The sequence below is a fragment of the Balaenoptera borealis genome (assembly GCF_965194805.1).
Source record: "Balaenoptera borealis genome assembly, chromosome: 7".
NCBI classification, from domain to species: domain Eukaryota; kingdom Metazoa; phylum Chordata; class Mammalia; order Artiodactyla; family Balaenopteridae; genus Balaenoptera; species Balaenoptera borealis.
Window position 1 is genome coordinate 68,230,293 of NC_138864.1, and position 18,274 is coordinate 68,248,566.

Below are 18,274 nucleotides of genomic sequence, written 5' to 3' on the forward strand. Positions count from 1 at the left end.
TGAAATGGACTCTAGCTGGGAAGCTTTAGGCACATCATTTAATTTCTTGGAACTTCATTTTCCGTATTTGGGCAAATGGGTATAACGCTGTCTGAACTTCTTAAGATATGTGCTAAAATCCCATTATATAAAACACACATAAAGAGCTATTATGTGGCCCAGCATCTAGCAGATGCTCATTAAATAGTAGTTATTATTATTGTTGTAACTGACCATTATTCTACTCCATTAACATTCCTCTTTCTATATTATACTACATATTAAAGATGGTTGCCCCTCACCATTCTAGCAATATAATTAAGAAAATCTATCTTCCCTATTCACTTTTGTTAAAACTGTCAAACATAATCAATGTCTGACCTTGTCCTGGACTAAGATTGAATAACATTGGTGAAAGAGATCCTTCATGGATATTTATGAATGCAAATGTGACACACAAGGTCCTTTCATTAGTACTTAACGTTATTAAAGTTTTTACAGAACTTAGATAAACTATCACAGAAAAGAATAATTACAGCTTAGATTTCTGCATAATAACAGTTTCAGTTTATGCCACCTTTTGTGAGAACTTTCAAAATCTTAACATATACTACTCTGTGAATATTTTCATTACATCTGCATATTAGATCAGAGCAGATATATGCCTGGTTTTATTTTAGAAAAATATGAGGCTAAAGATTTATGACTTGCCCTCCTAAACATACCAAGAAGGGAATTCACATAATTTCTCACTATTTCTGGAGGAAACCTTTGCTGCCAGTACTGAGAATGTTATAAAATTAAATATTAAAGGCTCGAATTGCTAAATATTCTATAAGCTATGAAAAAAATACTTACCGACTCCCATTTCTGGAAAATGCATCAACTAATGTCCCTCAAATATTTTCCCTTGGATTAAATGGAAACAGTTCAAACCCAAAGAAGACACATAGCTTTAACCTGGAATGTTGGCTGTTAGAGTGTGTGTTGCTGGAAAGTAATTAAACCACCTTATATTCTTACTTAAGTGAGATTATAAAAACCCAGAAAAGAGTCCTTCAAGAAAAAAAAATGTCAAAACAATTTAAATTCATTTAACACATTAAATCTCACTGTATTTATTGTGGAATTGTTACAGCATTCATTTTAACTTAAAAAAAAAAGTAACTGATAGATATTTTCCTTGGAATTCCACGCAATTTTTCTTCAAATCCATTATAAAATACCAACACCAAGAATGGAAAGGCTATAGGCTAGAACTTTCAGAAGCGCTAGCAAGGGAAATTTTTGAAAAACAAAACAGAAAAAAGCAAATATAGAAATTAATGTAATCACACTGATTTAAGAGGAGCCAAGGATGGAGGAAAATCTTGTATGATGGGACGTCTCTAGCACAGCGATAAAATGGGATGCAAAGGGGTATTTGGAGTGTAGGAAGTTGGGTGTTAGATTCATTGATGACCATGCCTGGTTCTAGGCTGACAGAGCTAAATCCCAAAGTATTATTGAACTAATAAATATTATAATTCTTCTCCCTAAATTTTTAATTTAAAAAATAATTTTAAAAACTTAAACATATATTAAAATGTACTACTATTTTCAGAAGAGCAACATGATATATAGCATTTGAACAGCTATGAAAAGGTAAAATATATTTCACAAACTTTGGTAAATAGGTGCATCAGCATTATGACTGTATTATTAATATACCGCCACAGCACAATGCTGATTACTTTGCTATAAATATAAATCCAAGGCAAAGATAAGTCCTATCTCACCTGCTCCCTTTAAAAAAATTTATAGCAGCTCTAACGAGATTGAGTGATTAATTCATATTGCAATTCTGGGATTGGTCATCTAGTTCTGTAGCAGCAGCAATATCAAAATGTCATCATTAGTTCCATAATATTTCTATAAATCTGTATTTTATAAATAGGTACTGAATTTATATTATGTTCTAATCCAAGGAACAGAATTTGGTTTCACCTTATGACATAAACAGGTATATAATAAAACATAAATAAAATATTTAATTTTATATATAAAATAAAACATAATGCATACAATAAAACATATAATGCCTTATTAGATGATTATACTTTGTTTTCCTATTTTTGGGCCCAGAAACAGCATATTCTCTAGTAATTTAATGATTCAGATTTAATTTCTGTACTTTCTTCCAAGAGCACAGCAAACTTTCCTTTTCCTTCAAGGAAAATTACCTGTTAAACTGAAAATAATGGCAGCCGAATTTTTAGTTATAGAGAGAAACAGTTTCAGAGAGAAACTCAGGAAGCAACAATGAAGATTTCCCATTTCTCAAAACCTTGACCTAGTGGGCTCAGCGCTTCACATGAAAGGACCAAAACCTTCCGTCTCCACTCTGTTTTGAGTTACTACCCTGGCAGCCTTTCTGGCAGTTTCAATTGGTTAAAAGAATTTTTTTATTTCTGAGCAAAAATATATTTCATAATTGCTAAGTATCACAATAACCCAAGATTTGAAGCTTTCTGAGTAACACTGTAGAGCCGTGGAAGAAAACCCATGATCTACTACCTGGTGACCTTTCCAAGTCACTGTATATTTTTGAGCCTCAGTTTTCCTCATTCATAAACCAGGATAAAAGCATTTGCTCTGCCTTGTTCTAGGGATTTCTGAAAGGATCAAATAAAGAGTTATAAAGGAAAAAGGGTGAGTGACTTTTCTAAATGATAACTTCAAAAAAAATATCAATACTTCTGAGCAAAGCAAGGCTAGAGTTGTCCTCTGCCCTAGAACAGACATCAAAACACCACTACATAATATCCTCCCAAGGCAACTCCAAAACAATAGTAGGATTTATCAACCCCTTGCATCTCTATTATTTAGGAAAAGAGTCCTCATGGCCTACGGGCTAGTGAAGGTATCTCATTACTATTTCTCACCATGCACTTGAAGCCCACTTTGCCTATTGAACAATCAACACCATTTCTAATTAGATATATGAAGTATCAAAAACATGGCAATAACTTTCAGTAACAATTTACACACACACAACACACATATACAAACACTCCATTTTTAAGAAGGGATATAAACATCTTAAAAAAATTCTTTTAAATCTACAGGACCTTAATCCCTGAAGATAGCAATAAAAAAAGGGGACTGTTTGTGTAAATTGTACCAAAATAATGAGACATTTCCAAGTTTGTGTTTGAAGTTCTTTAAACAAGGTGGTCTTTTTAGTGAGCTGAGATAAAAATTTAAAACATTTTAGGGACAGAGCATTTGGTTGGCATTCTGCCACTTTCTACACCAGATAATTTCAGTTGCTGCTATTTGTCTCATATGTTTTTTATTCTCCCTCTAGGGAAGTCAAAGCCTTTTCACTTGCAGGCAAATTTTACTGTAGCTCTGGTAACTACTTTACAAGGTGATAAGCATTCACAAGAGGCTTTTATTAGGCTGGTAGCAAAAGCAAAAACTATGTGCACATATTTAGACAACATGTGTGAAATGGAAAACTTTAAACATATGAGAGCTCCAAGTTAACCTACTAAAACTGCATATCCCATGAAAAATCTGGGGGTAGAAAAAAGAAACATGCTAAATAGCCTCAAATATAACTGACTGTATATTTTCCTTGCCTTCAACTCAACATAACAGCTTGTTTAATTAACTATGTCAACTAATGCATATGCTAACTCATTGCTATCTGATTTTGCCCAGAGAATGTTTCCCTCCATCACTTTTCCAAATGATTTTACCAAGTTAGAACAGAAACTCTTGCTTTTATCATGTTTCTTCCATTCGGTTCCATGAGTAGTGTCCCAAAGAAATAAATGGTCTGAACTCTGTGGTACAATTACGCTATGAGGGCAACCAAGCACTCAAACATGAGACTATTAGTTAAGACACAATTAAAGTTCAAAAGTACTATACTAATCAGAGAAAGAAAAGATGATCAGTTATCATAAACGCACCAGTCATGAGGGGCCTTAAGGTAGGCCTTGGATTCTAGATAAGACTTGAGTAAGAGGAGAGAATAACAGCCTGGGCAATGACAAAAATAATGTGCCAGAATGATCAGCTTCCAGGGCTCAGAGAGACTGAGCAGGAGCTCTGATGAGGGGCAGTGGAAAATGTGGGGAAACAGACCGTTTGTTGGAAATCACTGCACTAGACTAGTTTTACACATCATTAAGTAAAACAGACTCAGTGATGTTCAAGTCTCCTTCCACTACTTGTAAGTTTATATCATAAATCTAATAAAATAAACTCTCCTTGCTTTGTAAAGATACAGCGCTTTTCCTGACAACATAACTTTTTCTGACCTGTCCACTAGACTGTAGGCTTACCAAGAATGAGTTCCACCTTATACCCCCAGAGGTTGGTTCCAGTGTACAGCACATAAGCAGGGACCAAAATAAATGCTTCCTGAATGCTACAGCACAGAGTGCAGGATTAGAAAATGAACTTTCTTGGCACAGAGTAATAAAAGTATAACCTTTCTCAGTTTGTCACTGATATGTACATCCCATAAGGAGAACAGAATTTCTCAAAGTAACGTCACAATGTAATTAGAAATCAGAAAGAAGAAGCAGTAGAATCTCAAAAAGGAAGATTTATGAGACAACCTACAGAATGGGAAAAAATAATTGCAAATCATATATCTGATAGACTTGTATCTAGAATATATAAAGAACTCTCATAACTCAATAATAAAAACATAAATAGCCAAGTTAAAAATAAGGAAAAAATCTGAATAATCATTGGTCCAATGAAAATATACAAATGGCCAAAAAGCACATGAAAAAATGTTCAACGTCATTAGCCATCAGGTAAATGCAAATCAAAGCCATAATAAGATACTACATCATATCCACTAGGATGACTACAAGCAAAAAGACAGACAGGCAAGATCTTTTTTGACCCACCTCCTAGAGTAATGAAAATAAAAACAAAAATAAACAAACGGGATCTAATTAAACTTAAAAGCTTTTACACAGCAAAGGAAACAATAAACAAGATGAAAAGACAACCCTCAGAATGGGAGAAAATATTTGCAAACGAAGCAACTGACAAGGGATTAATCTCCAAAATATACAAGCAGCTCATGCAGCTTAGTATCAAAAAAGAAACAAACAAGCCAATCAAAAAATGGGCAGAAGACCTAAATAAACATTTCTCCAAAGAAGACATACAGAGGGCCAACAAACACATGAAAAGATGCTCAACATCACTAATTATTAGAGAAATGCAAAACAAAACTACAATGAGGTATCACCTCACACCAGTCAGAACGGTCACCATCAGAAAATCTATGAACAATAAATGCTGGAGAGGGTGTGGAGAAAAGGGAACCTTCCTACAACTGTTGGTGGGAATGTAAATTGATACAGCCACTATGGAGAACAGTATGGAGGCTCCTTAAAAAACTAAAAACAAAACTACCATATCATCCAGCAATTCCACTCCTGGGCATATACCTGGAGAATACCATAATTCAAAAAGATACATGCACCCCAATGTTCACTGCAGCACTATTTACAATAGCCAGGGCATGGAAGCAACCTAAATGTCCGTCAACAGAAGAATGCATAAAGAAGATGTGGTACATATATACAATAGAATATTACTCAGCCATAAAAAGGAATGAAATTGGGTCATTTGTAGAGATGCGGATGGACCTAGAGGCTGTCATACAGAGTGAAGTAAGTCAGAAAGAGAAAAACAAATATCGTATAACATTGCTTATATGTGGAATCTAGAAAAATGATACAGATGAACTTATTTGCAAAGCAGAAATAGAGACACAGACATACAGAACGGACGTATGGATAACAGGGGGAGAAGGGGGGACGGGATGAATTGGGAGATTGGGATTGACATATATACTCTATTATGTATAAAATAGATAAGTAATGAGAACCTACTGTATAGCACAGGGAACTCTACTCGATGCTCTGTGGTGACCTAAACGGGAAGGAAATCCAAAAAAGAGGGGATATATGTATATGTATAGCTGATTCACTTTGCTGTACAGCAGAAACTAACACAACACTGTAAAGCAAGTATACTCCAATAAAAATTAATTAAACAAGAAAAAACAGACAGACAGACAGTAACAATTAGTATTGGCCAGGATACTGAGAAATTGGAACTTGCACACACTGCACTTAGGACTGTAAAATGGGCCAGTCCCTTTGCAAAACAGTCTGGAGTTTTTCAAATGATTAAACATAGAGTTACCATAAGACCCAGCAATTGCACTCCTTGGTATATACACAAGAGAAATGAAAACATATATACTCAAAAACCTGTACACAAATATTCACAGCATTATTAATATTAGCCAAAAAGTAGATATAATCTGAATGTCTATTAACTGATGAATGAATAAACAAAATGTAGTATAGCCATACAATGGAATATTATTCGGCAATAAAAAAGAATGGAATAATAATACATGTTCCAACATGGATGAACCTTGAAAAGTAAAAGAAGTAAAGGACCCAGCCACAAAAGAAGTAAAATAAGCCAGTCAGAAAAGATCAAATATACTGTATGATTTCACTAGGTGAAATGTCCAGAAAATGGAAATCTATAGAGGCAGAAAGTTTGGGGAAAATGAAAAGTAACTGCTACTGGGTACAGAGTTTCTTTCTGAAGTGATGAAAAGGTTCTAGAGTTGCCTGTAAAACTAGCACAACGAGTGCTCAACTCTGTGAATATGTTAAAAGCCATTGAATTGTACACTTTAAGTAAGTTAATGTTATAGTATATGAATTATATCTCAATAAAGATTTTATTAAAAAATATAGTTTCTGTTTAGGGTGATGAAAGAGTTTTGGAAATAGACAGTGGTGATGGTTTCATGACATTGTAAATGTAATTAATACCACTAAATTGTACATTTAAAATGGTTAAAATGGAAAATTTTATGTTATATATATTTTACCACAATAATTTTAAGAAAGTGAAGAATGGAAAAAAATAACTTACTTTCCCCAGTTTTAATTATGAGTAGATTCTTCCTTCAGTAGAATCACTTTGTTCAAAGTAGGAAAATCCCACATCTAAAATATTTTATCAGCCCATAGATAAAGGAAGTATTAACATGATTTTGGAAATTTTATTGAAATAAATCAATCGGTATAACATTTAAAAAATTTGTAAAAGATATTAAAATCAAATGCATTCCCTTTTCAGTTTTACAACTTATAAACTTCGTATATTTGTGGTTCTTAACCTGCCTTAACACTGTTTTTGACAGATGATGTTTGTTAACTGCTTTGCTATTTCCTGTTGTGAGGAAACTGACTGTTACACTTCAGGTTTTAACAAATAGCATTTCTACTAACCTTTGCTAATTATGCTGTGCCTGGATTTTGCGTAACATTTCACACTACATTTATTCTCTTACTTTGATTTTAGAGCAACTTATTTGTAAGAAAGTGAATTTATATACATTTCATTTTGACTCACCAGCCAAATCTTATTGTGTTGCGTCTAATCCAATTCTACAGATACTTAAACGGAAATGCACATTGATGTGACTAAACTGAATACTTAAATATACAGCACCTCTTTCAGATTTCAACAGGAATGCAGATACACAGACATACATACAGACCAAGCAAAAACAGCCTAGTGCACGCACTGTAAAAGCCATGTGCTTTACAATAAATATTTCTCTGCAAGTCTTTTCAAATACACTGAGAATTATTACTTTAACATGATTGCATTTGAATGTATAGCACTTTGATGGGTTTAGTTTAAAGCAAGTCTATTACCACAGAAAGAAGAGCAAATGTTCTACCATAGTGCCGTTTTATATGAAATAAAACATCAATATCGGAGATGAAAAAATTAAAGCATCAAACAATAGTAACTCTGTCGTCAATCAAGCTTATTTCAGATAAATGAATACAGAATTTCAAATCTGTGATTACTCATACTTACATTCTTTTCACTTGACAATCCTGAAAATCACTTTACCTAAAAATTTTGGTTCTAAATGTTAGGCTCATTAATTAAAAGAATTAATCCTTCTAAGCAGTTGTCACTTAGAAAAGGCATCCTGAGAAACAGAGTAACAATACTTACATGAATTATGCCTTGATTTTTAAATTTTTTTATATTTATAAACATAAATAATATATATGGTGAAAATCTCATTTTCTATGATGAAAAATAAATGTTAATCTTTTTAGATGAGAAAAATAATGACTGATGCACATTGGATGCAAGGGCCAGGAGACTCCAGAAACTATATTTTTTATAAACATAAAAAAAAAAAAACCCCAATACATTTATTAAGTGCACACTTTGTGAAAGACATTTTCTTAAGCATTTTACATACTTAATTTCATTTAACCCTCACAAAAATTTTGTGCAGTAGGTATTCATTATGTATAGCCACTTCATACATGAGAAAGCTAAGGATGAAGAGATTAAGTAGGCTGTGCAAATGTGCAGGAGTAAGAATTCGAACTAGGATTGAATCCAAGTCCACGCTCTTTCCATTACACCATTCTTTCTTCTACGAGTAAACATTCTATCATTTGCTAAAATAATTCAGTAGCATCAGCTGTTGCAACTGTAAAAAGGCTCGGGGAATCCCAGGCATATTCCTGAAGTCTGACTGGTTAAGCTATATTACCCAGCTAGGAAGGGGAAATCATACTTAGGCAGAGAAATCCCTACTTTTCCAAGTTTGACACATCAGAACAAACAAGAAATCAAAATTAAATTAAACTCAACCTTAACATTTGTATTTCTTAAAGTCCCATTAATCCAACCAGCAGAGGCATGTAATAATACATGGAAAACAGGATGCTAATTTTATAAAAACAATTTCTACTTGGATTCTGCATGTTGTATATTTCCCACTCTGTATCTTGTACATGTACTTGAACATGTCTTTTATAGGTGTACATTTAAAAAAATTACTCCAAAAGAGAGCTCATCCAAGGTCATCTCATTGGTTAATTTACTTTTTAAGTTACAGTGAGGTTTGTTTTTTGGATACCAATACTTTTTTTTTTTGGCAATCTGAATTACATTTATTTTTAAACAAGTGGGGGGAATATTGAGTGTCTTGAATGTTGTGTGCAAAACTGATCCACGTCGCCATCTCACCGTCACAACTGAACATGGCAAGGCGGGTACATTGGTTTCCAGCATCACAGGCAACACTGCATGTAGGGTTTTTAATGAATAATGTAAAGTTCAGTGTTAAGGCAGCTGGTACTAATGCTGCACACAGGCTTAGCTCCGTGCCCATTTCAGGAATGAGACGGTCAGCACTTGAAAACAAACTGTGAGAGAAGAAAAGAGGAGCCAGCATTATCTGACAAAAACAATGTGTCAAAATATTTTCCCTTTCACACACACAAAAAGAAATACTGGAACATTTAGAAAAACAAAGCACCATCCCGCCAACTTCAGCCTGTTCTTTAACAAATATTTCAAAATACTGATAAATAATAATGACTGCAAGCAGAATTCCAGTGCCTGAGCCGATGGCCCCGACGGAAGTCAGCCAACACTGACAGGGTGCCGATGCACAAGCCCCCAAACGCAGCCGCCGTGGGGATGTACCTATTAAGCTCATGAACCACAGAGGTATCCCTGTGGCCCCTCATTACCATTTGCTGTTCTTTAAGCTGTTTAGCTACATCGTTGGCTGAGGAACCAGACACCTCTATCCACATCTTAGAAAAGAATGCACATGATTCCAACATGAAGATGCTATAAACAACCACATGGACAGGATCCTCAAATATGGCGCCCATGGACTCAGAAGGAGAACGGTAGTAACAAAGGCCCCCCACTGGGTAAGAACAAGCAGGTCCTCCCCAACTGACATCAGCCCACTGTCCTGGTAAATTTACTAAAAAGTTGCCTGGTAAATTTACTAAAAATCGAACTGACAGCATCTGGGAAATAACATACAGGTTGGACACCAGGGCCGACTGCAGGATGATGGGGATGTTGGAGGTGTAGAAGAGCTTGGGGTAGCTGCTGTACTGCCCTCGGTACTGGGCCGACTTAATGGGAAGATCCACACGAAATCCCTGAAAATATATAACAGCAAACACAAAAACTGTAGCCACGAGGTTCATGAGATTGGGTAAATTCTGACGATAGAAAGCCTCCCTTAGAGCTCGACCTTTGTCTGTCCTGGTGGCCAGTAAATGAAAGACAGCTATGACTGCACCCTCAAACTCAGTACCTCTGCCACTGTTAATGGTAGTGGGACTAAAGGCCTTCCAGACAATGGTTTCACAGAAGATGGTGGCAATAAAGAGGGAAATCCCAGACCCCAAGCCGTAACCCTTCTGTAGCAGCTCATCTAACAGCAGCACAATCAAACCAGCAACAAACTGAATGATGATAAGGAGACAGATTCCAGCACCCATTTCAGCGAGATCCCCATACACGTCCGTCATGACATACACAATGCCTTGCCCAATGGTAATGATCATACCAGATAGTTTTGGGGCTCCAATGAATAGGGCTCTGTCTTTGGGTATATCTCCAACTTCAATGATTTTGGCTTCAGCTAACAACTGCATAATCAAACCAGATGTTACAATTGGGGATATACCCAATTCCATTAAAGTTCCTCTGTTGAATGCAAGAATAACTCTCATCCAGTAGAAAGGATCTGCAGAATCTGATGACATGATTCCAAATAGTGGTATCTGACAACATACTAAGAAGATGAAGAGTTATAGCAGTCCATAGTACCTTCTCTCTAAACTGGATTTTCCTTTCAGGTTTCTGAATTTCTGGTAGAACTGCACAGAAAGGTTTGATAACTTCTAAAAATCTGATGCCCATGGCGGCAGCTAGGGCTGCCCGGCGGGGCCCAGCGACCTCGGCACGGCCTTCACTAGGGTCCCGCGGCTTGGGCCTCGGCGCCCGCTCCCGACACGCTCTGGCCAGCCCCACCAATACATTAAAAAGGCATTTTTTAGGGAAAAAAATATATATGTACATACATATATAATTATAAAGGTAATATAAGCTTACTCCAACTACACAAGAATGGGTCTAATTCTTACTGAAACACTTTTCTCTTAGCTTTCCCAACACCCATTCTCCTCAGTATTTTCCTCTTGACTCTCTGGCTGTTCTTTCTCAGTCCGTCTATGAACGTCTCCTATTCTACTCAAGTTCTAGGTTTCAGAGCTCCCTAGGGGCAGGTCCTGGGCTCTCTTTCTCAACATTCCCCCCCTAGGTGATCACATTCATTCACAAAGATGTGAATACCATCTGCACCCTGATAATCCCCAGATTTATACTGTAAGCCCAAACCTCTACTGAAAACCTCCATTACTACATAAAAGTTACTTTGTCTAAAAACTGAACTCTTGATGTTCCCCAAAACCTGTTCCTTCTCTAGACTCTTATATCCTCCACCCTATGGCTCATGCCATCGGACACTTACTTAATTCTAGGGAACCTCCTTGTCCCCATATATAATCCATCACCATATCCCCAAATACATTCTAAATGTGCTCACTTCTCTCCATTTCTACTGTCACTACTCTAGTCCAAGTGACCACTACCTCTCACCTGGACTATTTATTATTGCTCTAGGCCATATCCTACAGATTCTCCTCTTTAATTTAAAGACTAGTGAGGTCGTTAAATTAAAACAAACAAACAAAAAACAGATACTATCATTCCTCTATTAAAACTCTTTCAATAAATTCCCCTTGCACTTCAGAACAAAATTCGAACTGCCAAGCCTTGTATATTCTGACCTGCCTGTTCCTATCCAATTTCATCCCAGTTCTTTGCTCCTCTCTGTACTTCAGTGATATTGGTCTTCTTTCAGTTCTTCCAGTAAGCCAAAATCCTTTCTGCCTCAGGGCTTTTGCACATGCTGGTTCCTCTACCTGGAACGCTTTCCTCCACTTCTTGCCCAGCTAACTCTGATTCATCGTTCAAGTTTCAGCACAAATATCACTTCCTGAACCACCCCCTACCCTAAATTAGTTCCCCCTTGTGAATTCTCTCTCATAGCATCCTTTTCTTTCATATCACTCATTACAATTTGTAAGTAAATACATATGTGTGTGTGTGTGTGTATGCATATGTGCATATTAAATGCCTGGCTCTTCCACTAGGTTGTAAAATTCACGAAGACAGGGACCATGTCCATCTTGGTCACCTCTGCATAGCCAACACTTTACATAGTGTCTGCACATAATGGATGCTTTATAAATATCTGCTGAATTAATCAATTAGTAAAAAGTCTCCTTCTCCACCAACATGCCACTCCTGAAAGCAACCATTGTAAGTTGCTTTCCAGACATGAAAACATATGATTAAAGGGTAAAGAGTTCAGGAGACTGGTTCAAGGTGGCAGAGTAGAAGGATGTGCTCTCACTCCCTCTTGCAAGAGCACCGGAATCACAAATAACTGCTGAACAATCATCGACAGGAAGATACTGGAACTCACCAAAAAAGATACCCCACATCCAAAGACAAAGGAGAAGCCACAATGAGACGGTAGGAGAGGTACAATCACAATAAAATCAAATCCCATAACTGCTGGGTGGGTGACTCACAAACTGGAGAGCACTTATACCACAGAAGTCCACCCACTGCAGTGAAGGTTCTGAGCCCCAGGCTTCCCAACCTGGGGGTCCGGCAACGGGAGGAGGAATTCCTACACAATCAGACTTTGAAGGTTAGCGGGATTTGATTGCAGGACTTTGACAGGACTGCGGGAAACAGAGACTCCACTCTTGGAGGGCACACACAAAGTAGTGTGCGCATCAGGACCCAGGGGAAGGAGCAGTGACCCCACAGGAGACTGAACTAGACCTATCTGCTAGTGTTGGAGGGTCTCCTGCAGAGGCAGGGAGTGGCTGTGGCTCACCGTGGGGACAAGGACACTGGCAGCAGAAGTTCTGGAAAGTAGTCCTTGGCGTGGGCCCTCCCAGAGTCAGCCATTAGCCCCACCAAAGAGCCCGGGTAGGCTCCAGTGTTGGGTCACCTCAGGCCAAACAACCACCAGGGAGGGAACCCAGCCCCACCAATCACCAGACAAGTGGATTGAAGTTTTACTCAGCTCTGCCCACCAGAGCAACAGCCAGCTCTACTCACCACCAGTCCCTCCCATCAGGAAACTTGCACAACCCTCTTAGATAGCCTCATCAACCAGAGGGCAGACAGCAGAAGCAAGAAGAACTACAATCCTGCAGCCTGTGGAACAAAAACCCCATTCACAGAAAGACAGACAAGATGAAAAGGCAGAGGGCTATGTACCAGATGAAGGAACAAGATAAATCCCCAGAAGAACAACTAAATGAAGTGGAGATAGGCAACCTTCCAGAAAAACAATTCAGAATAATGTTAGTGAAGAAGATCCAGGACCTCGGAAAAAGAATGGAGGCAAAGAAAGAAATGAAGGAAATGATAGCAAAGATCAATAAAATTAAAAGCTGGTTCTTTGAGAAGATAAACAAAATTGATAAACCATTAGCCAGACTTACCAAGAAAAAAAGGGAGGATACTCAAATCAATAGAATTAGAAGTGAAAAAGGAGAAGTAACAACTGACACTGCAGAAATACAAAGAATCATGAGAGATTACTACAAGCAACTATATGCCAATGAAATGGACAACCTGGAAGAAATGGACAAATTCTTAGAAATGCACAACCTTCTGAGACTGAACCAGGAAGAAATAGGAAATACGAGGACACCAATCACAAGCACTGAAATTGAAGCTGTGATTAAATATCTTCCAACAAACAAAAGCCCAGGACCATTCGCTTCACAGGCGAATTCTATCAACCATTTAGAGAAGAGCTATCACCTATCCTTCTCAAACTCTTCCAAAATATTGCAGAGGGAGGAACACTCCCAAACTCATTCTACGAGGCCACCATCACCCTGATACCAAAACCAGACAAAGATGTCACAAAGAAAGAAAGCTACAGGCCAATATCACTGATGAACATAGATGCAAAAATCCTCAACAAAATAATAGCAAACAGAATACAACAACACATTAAAAGGATCATACACCATTATCAAGTGGGGTTTATCCCAAGAATGCAAGGATTCTTCAATATACGCAAATCAAACAATGTGATACACCATATTAACAAACTGAAGGACAAAAACCATATGATCATCTCAATAGATGCAGAGAAAGCTTTTGACAAAATTCAACACCCATTTATGATAAAAACTCTCCAGAAAGTGGGCATAAAGTGAACTTTCCTCAACATAATAAAGGCCATATATGACAAACCAACAGCCAACATCGTCCTCAATGGTGAAAAATTGAAACCATTTCTGCTAAGATCAGGAACAAGACAAGGTTGCCCACTCTCACCACTATTATTCAACATAGTTTTGGAAGTTTTAGCCACAGCAATCAGAGAAGAAAAAGAAATAAAAGGAATCCAAATCGAAAAAGAAGAAGTAAAGCTGTCACTGTTTGCAGATGACATGATACTATACATAGAGAATCCTAAAGATGCCACCAGAAAACTACTAGAGCTAATCAATGAATTTGGTAAAGTTGCAGGATACAAAATTAATGCACAGAAATCTCTTGCACGCCTATACACTAATGATGAAAAATCTGAAAGGGAAATTAAGGAAACACTCCCATTTACCACTGCAACAAAAAGAATAAAATATCTAGGAATAAACCTACCTAGGGAGAAAAAAGACCTGTATGCAGAAAACTATAAGACACTGATGAAAGAAATTTAAGATGATACAAACAGATGGAGAGATATACCATGTTCTTGGACTGGAAGAATCAATATTGTGAAAATGACTGTACTACCCAAAGCAATCTACAGATTCAATGCAATCCCTATCAATTTACCAATGGCATTTTTTACAGAGCTAGAACAAAAAATCTTAAAATTCGTATGGAGACACAAAAGACCCCGAATAGTCAAAGTGGTCTTGAGCGAAAAAAATGGAGCTGGAGGAATCAGGCTCCCTGACTTCAGACTATACTACAAATCTACAGTAATCAAGACAATATGGTACTGGCACAAAAACAGAAATGTAGATCAATGGAACAGGATAGAAAGCCCAGAGGTAAACCCACGTACTTATGGTCAACTAATCTATGACAAAGGGGGCAAGGATATACAATAGAGAAAAGACAGTCTCTTCAATAAGTGGTGCTGGGAAAACTGGACAGCTACATGTAAAAGAATGAAATTAGAACACTTCCTTACACCATACACAAAGATAAACTCAAAATGGATTAGAGACCTAAATGTAAGGCCGGACGCTATAAAACTCTTAGAGGAAAACATAGGAAGAACACTCTTTGACTTAAATCACAGCAAGATCTTTTTTGATCCACCTCCTAAAGTAATGGAAATAAAACCAAAAACAAACAAATGGGACCTAATGAAACTTAAAAGTTTTTGCACGGCAAAGGAAACTACAAACAAGAAGAAAAGACAACCCTCAGAATGGGAGAAAATATTTGCAAACGAATCAGTGGACAAAGGATTAATGTCCAAAATATATAAACAGCTCATGCAGCTCAATATTAAAGAAACAAACAACCCAATCCAAAAATGGGCAGAAGACCTAAATAGACATTTCTCCAAAGAAGACATACAGATGTCCAAGAAGCACATGAAAAGCTGCTCAACATCACTAATCATTAGAGAAATGCAAATCAAAACTACAATGAGGTATCACCTCACATCAGTTAGAATGGGTATCATCAGAAAATCTACAAACAACAAATGCTGGAGAGGGTATGGAGAAAAGGGAACCCTCTTGCACTGTTGGTGGGAATGAAAATTGATACAGCCACTATGGAGAACAGTAAGGTTCCTTAGAAAACTAAAAATAGAATTACCATATGACCCAGCAATCACACTACTGGGCATATACCCAAAGAAAACCATAATTGAAAAATCCACATGCACCCCAGTATTCACTGCAGCACTATTTACAATAGCCAGATCATGGAAGCAACCTAAATGCTCATTGACTGACAAATGGAAGAAGATGTGATACATATATACAATGGAATATTACTCAGCCATAAAAAGGAACGAAATTGGGTCATTTGTAGAGACGTGGATGGATCTAGAGACTGTCATACAGAGTGAAGTAAGTCATAAAGAGAAAAACAAATATCGTAAATTAATGCATATATGTGGAACCTAGAAAAATGGTACAGATGAACCAGTTTGCAGAGCAGAAATTGAGACAGAGATGTAGAGAACAATCATATGGACACTAATGGGGGGAAGTGGCATGGGGGCGGGGGGGGGGTGGTGGGATGAATTGGGAGAGTGGGATTGACATGTATACACTAATATGTATAAAATGGGTAACTAATAAGAACCTGCTGTATAAAAAAATAAATAAAATAAAATTTAAAAATTAAAAAAAACCATGTAAAGAGTTCAAACATGAACACATTTTAATGTTTTTTTTATTTTAATGTTTTTGTAGTACAAATTTTTACATTTGAATTAAATCTAATAAGAATAGTTTTAGAAAGATAAATATAAATAGGGCCTAGATCATAATTAAAATATAGTAAAAAAATAAAAGTTGAGATTTGACTACAAAAAGTACATGTTACATAGAAAGAGGCCATTACCATGTAGACCTTCAACATACCAATAAAAATTTGCTGAGCATCTATCATGCACCATGTCATGTGGAGCACGTCCATAATGGTTTAACAGCAGCATTTTATCACTATAGTAAGTTTCAAGAGGAAGGTGGTAAGAAGGATTTCTTCAATAAAACTATAATTATAAAGTGATTAATTGTATTACAATAAAAAAGAAAGCATTTTATTTAGGAGTAAAAAATAATTTTGTTACTTTACAAAGGTGTTAAATTTTTAATAAGTTGATTTAATGTCTTATACTTAGTAGTCCCACTTTCAGAAGAAGAGATATGCATGTTTTGCTCAGTCCTTATCACATCAACGGCAGTTAACTGAAAAATCCAAAATTATTTTTTAGCAAGCCAATGGTTTCGTGTTTATTCAAGTTAATGTTGGCTCAATAGGCAGAGAGGACCAGAAATGTCATTCTAATGTGGTTTTTATTTATTTTTAAATTGAAGTATAGTTCTAATTGTTTTAATTCGTTGCATTAAAAATCTGTTAAAAACAAAAACAAAAACAAAGCAAACCCCCTACTTTATTTTTCCTTGCACTTAAAAGAGGAATTCAAAGCTCCTCTAGTAAGTTCAACACCTGGGGGAACTTCATTAAGCGCTATTCCCTGAAATTACCGCTTCACGGTGCAAAATAGGGGCTTCATGATCTGAAGAAGTTAATGTAACGTGCACCGCTGCTCAGGGACTCACAGTGGCACTGGGAAATGCTGCCGTGCTATCACCTTAATTAATGTTTCCATCACATGAATGGAGTGCAAAAAAATAAAAAATAATATCATGCCTAAAAGTCAGGGTTTAAAGGATTTGGAGAAACAATGAATTCCTGATTTCAACATTAGCTGAGGAAGACTTTAATTTCTGCTCCCAAACAGTCTTTAATTCTGGTAGCTACATGTCAAGACATAAATGGATGCTGGATAAAGTTCAAAGATACTAAAATGATTAAGGAATCTGTTGACTGCTACATGCAGTAAACTGTAAAAAGTGTTATGACACTTCAGGATGGAAAAGGCAATGTAAAAGGCAGATTATAAGACTTCATAGTGTTATGAACTGTTATGAAAGGTATATCCTACTCGAACTTGTTCGCCAAATTTCAAAATTCTAGAATTTAAGATTTCTACAACAAAGGCAATACCAACTTAAATTTTGAAATAATTTAAGACAAATAAAATATTATTCTAAGCGGTGGAGAGAAAACATCAATCTTGTAAGAAGCAGTGTAAAACTAAATTTTAATAGTTTGAAGGAGGATTTGGGTGATTTTTATAGATTTTATGGACTTAAAAGTAATCTTGCAAATATATTTGGGTGGGGATAGAGAATAGCTGACTTTTAAAGGTTGTTATTACAAACAATAGTCATAAATTCTCACAAACCTTCCTTTGAGATGAATGCAAAAAATACAGGTCTGGACCAAACACCAGAATTCTTTGCTTCCTGTTAAAAAGTTGCTACTGGCCAGTTCTCGAATGAAAGTGTTAGCAGAATTTCAAATCTGCCTCATGCCTTGAACGCAGGAGCAATTCCAGGGTTTCAAGAATTTTTAACAATCAAGGGAAAGAAGGGGGTTCACTGCATAATAATTAGATGCTAAACAGTCTTGACTTATTTAAGCTGCCTTTCTATTTTCCCCATTGACACAGGAA

General features: G+C 36.5%; 1 protein-coding gene and 1 pseudogene across 4 annotated transcripts in view; both read right to left on the minus strand.

The window, feature by feature from the left end:
• Positions 1-18,274, minus strand: part of UMAD1 (UBAP1-MVB12-associated (UMA) domain containing 1) — a 240,760-nt gene that overhangs the window by 128,726 nt on the left and 93,760 nt on the right. The gene's annotated exons all lie outside the window — the stretch shown is intronic.
• Positions 9,235-12,853, minus strand: LOC309631664 (protein transport protein Sec61 subunit alpha pseudogene; annotated as a pseudogene). Its single transcript has one exon. The product of its transcript is annotated as a protein transport protein Sec61 subunit alpha pseudogene (transcript).